At 43.0% G+C, this 5,921-nt stretch overlaps 1 protein-coding gene across 1 annotated transcript in view; it reads left to right on the top strand.

Moving 5' to 3' along the window:
- Window positions 1-4,555: 4,555 nt before the first annotated feature.
- The window catches only part of ZNF283 (zinc finger protein 283), a 19,966-nt gene continuing 18,600 nt past the window's right edge, over window positions 4,556-5,921 (top strand). Inside the window, exon 1 of the mRNA XM_014533550.1 lies at window positions 4,556-4,825. The gene's annotated coding sequence lies outside the window, so the exon portion shown is untranslated. The remainder of the gene's footprint in view (window positions 4,826-5,921) is intronic.

Genomic DNA, 5,921 nt, shown 5'->3' with positions numbered 1-5,921 from the left:
AGTCCCCCCCGCCAAAACAAACCCTATTTGATCTAATAAACAAATTCAGCAATGTGGCAGGGTACAAGATCAATGGAAAGCATTTAATTAAAAATATTTTGCTGTTCACTGAAAACAACAACCAATAGCAATAAGTACCCGTACGCTCAGCCAGAACTTTAAATACTACTTTTCACTAAAAGGAATTTTAAAGAAATGTCTGAATCCAGATCTGTGACAAGAGATTGATAAGATACCCCTGGAATGTCTTGCAAAACCAGAGAGTGAAGGAGCTGTATAAAACACTACTTTGCTCATACAAAACAACAACGAACAAAAATAAGACAAAACTCAGGAATCACCTTAAAGAGGCTTTCACTCTAAAGACAGAGCAATTTGAGTACCAATAAGGATAATGATGGCAATAATTAAAACATATCAATTACATACCTGAGTATGATTCTAAAAAACAGAATTCAGTGCAACTGAAAGATGCTATAAACCAAATCATTATGTTGGAAATTGGCAAGTAAAAGGAAAAAAAATCAATAATTTACTCTGCCTTCCCTATGTAGCACTGGCTAACCAAATAGTTGAGAGAATGTTTCCTTTAATGGAAAAGTTAAAACTTGTAAATGTGGGAGAAATGAAGGAAATGTAATATCACTTGTCAACGCCTAATGAATCAATAGATGTGGGAATTGATCAACAACAACCAGGAATCTCACAAAAAGAGAGACAACCAGTCTTTGTGTGTTTCCTGGTGGAATAACATAACACCATCCAGGAAGTGGTCTTGCCAAAAATATTGAACCTCAATCTAGGTAAGATCTCTATACTCAACTACCAATTTATAGGAAATATAAGAAATATAAGGTATATTAAATTATGTCAGAATATCATCAGCAAAATCCAGATTGTGAGAAATTCTACTAGGGAAACAATGTAATTTCTTCATCAAATAATTGTTTAGAAATGAAGAGATGGAGTGAGAACCTATAGATTGAAATAGACTTAAGTGTCAAATCTACCAATTATAATGTGTGGAATTTATTTTAATTCTGATTTGAACAAACTGTAAAAAAATAACTCTTATGAGACACCAGAAATTTGAAAGCTACTGAATTATTTTAAAAATTTCCCATTGATTTTTTAAAGAGAGTGGAAGGGAGGAAGGGACGGGGAGAGACAGAGAGAAATATCAATGGTAAAGAGACACAGATTGGCCATTTCCCCCACACACCCCGACTGGAAATCGAACCCTCGACCCTTCAACTTCTAATATGTATACATGTAAATAACAGATGTATTTCACACTTTTAAAAGACTTTAACATTGTTTATTTATCAGTTTCCCCTCTGTACATACATTCACAAGCTCCAACACTCCCCTTGGGTAGGAGAATGTTAAAAATCTGGTATACACATCCCACATCTTTCTCCATGTTCATACAATCTATAATAATAAAAGCGTGATATGCTAATTAGACCGGACAGCTGAATGACCTTCCAGATGTCATTCTGGATGTCCTTCTGGACAAAGCCGCCGTAGTGGGGGCCAAGGCAGTTAGGGGCGATCAGGCAGGCAGGCGAGCAGTTAGGGGAGTCAGAGCACAAATTTCGTGCACCAGGCCTCTAGTTATATATATATATACAGTTGGCTTCAATTCCTATTTTTAAAAATTTAAATTTCACCATAAATATTTATAACTAATAAGAAATATATTTTAAAAGTACACAATTGTGTAAATACGTGAATTAATTTTAAATCCTTTTGCAAACTCATCTCTCCATCTTTCCTCCTTCCCAAAGATACCACATTTCTGAGTTTTATTTACCATACCTTTGTTTTTCATTATGTAACACTTATACACAAAATATCATTTTGCATCTTTAAAGTTTTATGAATGGAATTATACTGCATGTATATTTCTATGACTCTTTGCTCATCATATTTGTTAGATTCAGTAATTTTCACTGCTGTGTGCTATTCCTCTATATAGGTACTCCACACTATTTATCCGTCCTACCTTTGATGGGCATGTTTCATTTCCAGATTTCTTTGTTACTGCAATGATATTAAGTGAAAGCAATGTCATTGAATTTGATGACAAAGTGTTTTAATGAAGTTTAGCTCTGATGAAGCCAGTTGGGGTGAAGCTAAAGAGACTTCTGGAGGAGAAACAAACAAAGAAAGGTCAGAAAAAATATCCCATTTACCTCCTACAAACATTTAGGACTTTCTTCTGAAATTGTAATAGAAGAGAAAAGGAATTTTATCTTCTTCCCTAATATTGCATCCATGAACTGTTCTCTATTTTCATCTGCCATTTCAGATCAGAAAAATAGCTGGTTAGAAGAAACTATAGATTTTAGTTTCAAAACTACCAACTGCAACAAAGAATTCAGATCCCACCTAAGAAATGGAAGCTTGGTTTGTATATTTAGAATATAAAAAATGCAATAATCACTTTTGGAAATAAGACAAGTAGTTTTCCAATAGACTGATTATGTAATCTCAAACACATTCCTTGCCTTGCCTAACCTGTAACCTAGAACATCTGATTCCCTAATTCTGGGATCTGATCTAATCTACCTGCCTCTACATGTGGGAACTTAATCTAGGGCTTCCCAAGTTATCTGTACTAGTCCCCTTAACATCACAGAAGAGTGGGAGCCTGTCTCAGGCTGGATTTCTTTTTAAAATATATTTTTATTGATTTCAGAGAGGAAGGGAGAGAGAGAGAAGCAATGATGAGAGAAAATCATTTATCGGCTGCCTCTTGCACGCCCCCTACTGGGTATGTGCCCTTGACGGGAATGGAACCTGGGACCCTTTAGTCCGCAGGCCAACACTCTAGCCACTGAGCCAAACTGGCTAGGGCTCTTTTTCTTTCTTTCTTTTTTTTTTAAATTTAAATTCCTATTTTTTTTTTCTTTTTAAAAGTTATGCTGAGTCCTAGTCGGTTTGGCTCAATGGATAGAGCATCGCCCCACAGACTGAAGGGTTCTGGTTTTGATTCCGGTCAAGGACACAGACATCAATGTTTCTCTGTATTTCCTCCTCCCTTCCATTCTCTCTAAGAATCAATGGAAAAAATATCCTCTGGTGAGGATTAACAAAACAAACAGAAAAACCCATAAAAAAGTTATGCTGATTTGCATTCTTCCCCATAAAACATCTTTGATTCATTATAAAATATCTAAATTTTTGGCAGATAAGTTGTAAATCTTTTTATGCGTCTTAAATTTGATGCTCCAAGAAGACGTAGTAACACTATTTTGTCGGTAAGGAAACTGTGGATTATTACCACTTATTATTATCAAAACGCAGTCACAATTTCCTAGGCATATACAGTCGCTGGTAGTCAGATAAACTAACACATATCAAGTTAGACAACACTGTACTGTTTCTCAATCCCAGCTGGACAGCGATCCACTTTCATAATCACCATGGTATGCACACAAAAGAAATTTTTAAAAAAATATATTTTATTGATTTTTTACAGAGAGGAAGGGAGAGGGATAGAGAGTTAGAAACATCAATGAGCGAGAAGCATCGATCAGCTGCCTCCTGCACACCCCCCACTGGGGATGTGCCCGCAGCCAAGGTACATGCCCTTGACCGGAATCGAACCTGGGACCCTTGAGTCCGCAGGCCGACGCTCTATCCACTGAGCCAAACCGGTTAGGGCACAAAAGAAATTTTAAAAAATATCTTACAAATATTACTCATCTCCAGTTATTGATATTAATAGGACCACACAATGTGACAGACCTCCTCACATCTCTCAGTCCTACAGAGAACTTCGCATAAATCCCCATGGTCACAACATCGGTTCATGACCACTTACAGCTGCTTTCCAACAGTGGCATAAATCGCTAACAAAAACTGCCTTACCCCTAAGGAAATACAGATTCACAATGGCAGAAACGATACCAGTGGTCGGCAAACTCATTAATCAACAGAGCCAAATATCAACAGTACGACGATTGAAATTTCTTTTGAGAGCCAAATTTTTTAAACTTAAACTATATAGGTAGGTACACTGTTATTAACTTAATTAGGGTACTCCTAAGGCTTAGGAAGAGCCACACTCAAGGGGCCAAAGAGCCGCATGTGGCTCGCGAGCCGCAGTTTGCCGACCACGGAACTATACCATGCGTATAAATAACTCCACGCAGGGTCCCAGACAACGAGTTGGACCCACAAATTCACCCAGAACAAACAAGACGAGCCATCCGTTCAAACGCCACACCTGCTCCAGTCTCTGGTACCCAAGTAAGCTCGTGGCCCGCTTTACCTGGGATGCCCCGCTCACCGAGGGCTAAGTCCCTGGCCATCCTGCACTCCCATTTTTGCCTTCGCTGAGAACCTTTTAATTCACCCTCAGCCTCACCAAAGACACCAGAGCCGCCAGGCTCGCCCAAGCCGGGTTCGGCTCCCTACGGCAAAGGATAGCCCTCCAGGTGGGCGTCCGAAAAGCGCCTCTGACAGCTGCGCCGAGTTGCATCCTGGGAGCCTTCTGGAGGACCCCGTTTCCGGGACTTCGCCAGCTGTGGACTACATTTCCCAGAAGTCTCCGGGCACAGGCCTGTTCAGGAAGAGTCAAGTGTGCCGGTGGAGAGTGTTTGGGACAGCAGGGCTCCCATAAGCTTCTGGGCCCAAACTAGCCTCGGTCTTTGGGTTCCTTTCCGTTGTCCCCGAGTTCTGGGCCTCTGCGCGGCGAGTTGGTCGCGTGCCAGACAGTAGTCAGCGCCGGCCGAGGGTGGGGGCCTCAGCGGACTTCACGGAAGCGGGACTGGAACGGGCAGCGACGGTTGGGTGACGCCGGGAGGCGGTTGAGGTGAGGCGGCCCCTCGGGCACCGGGCGAGTTGTGTCGGGAGCCGCAAGCCCGGGTGAGAAGGACGGCGCGGGACAGGCGGCGATACAGGGCGCGGCCTGTCTGGGTAACAGGGTGATGGGGTGCGGGCCTTTATTTGGAGGTGCGGTTCGCTTTGGCTGTGGGCTCTCAGTTCCCTCCGGAGTCAAGCATGGCAAACTCCAAGGCTACACGGGCCAAATAAGTTGTAAGTTTGTGTGGGCCGCAAAAAAACAAAAGCTCCAATGTTCATAGAATGTAGGTGTATTTCGATAGAGACATGCTGAATATAAAGGGCTGAAATAAATGAGTCATCGTTAACATAAAATAATAGAACATCTTAATAAAAATTAATATTTTTTCTTGAACATTCACTTACCAGACACCGAATCGCTGCACAAATTAAGCGAATAAACCTATTTTTCTTGTTCTTTGAAAGCAAAATATTTCCTGTTGCGCACACCAAACAAGTCAGTATAAGACTAATGACGTGGCCATCGGCTGCTAAAATGTTCACAGCTAGTGTTGGTGGAGAGAAATGGTGCGCCTGCGTGTAAGGCGCGTAAGGGAAACGAATGCAACAGGATTGTAGTAATCAGTCGTTAGTGAATGTTGTGATTTGTTATTAATAACTAGAGGCCCGGTGCACAAAATTTGTGCGGGGGGGGGGGGGGGGGGGTACCCTCGGCCCAGTCTGCACCCTCTCCAATCCGGGACCCCTCAGGGGATGTCCGACTGCCAGTTTAGGCCTGATCCCAGGGAATGGGCCTAAACCAGTAGTCGGACATCCCGCTCACAATCCTGGACCACTGGCTCCTAATCGCTCACCTGCCTACCTGCCTGGTCGCCCCTAACTGCCCCCCCAAACCCCCGTGGGCCTGATTGCCCCTCACTGCCTCTAAGTGCCGGCTTGATCACGCCTAACTGCCCCCCCTGCCGGACTGGTCGCCCCTAACAGCCCCCCGCTGCCGGCCAGGTTGCCCCCAACTGCCCCCTCCCTGCCGGCCTGGTTGCCCCCAACTGCTCCCCTGCTGGCCTGGTCGCCCCCAACTGCCCCCCCTGCCAGCCTGGTCACCCCAC

The sequence above is a fragment of the Myotis brandtii genome, unplaced genomic scaffold, assembly GCF_000412655.1.
Source record: "Myotis brandtii unplaced genomic scaffold, ASM41265v1 scaffold987, whole genome shotgun sequence".
NCBI classification, from domain to species: domain Eukaryota; kingdom Metazoa; phylum Chordata; class Mammalia; order Chiroptera; family Vespertilionidae; genus Myotis; species Myotis brandtii.
This window is presented reverse-complemented; position numbering and strand designations above follow the sequence as displayed.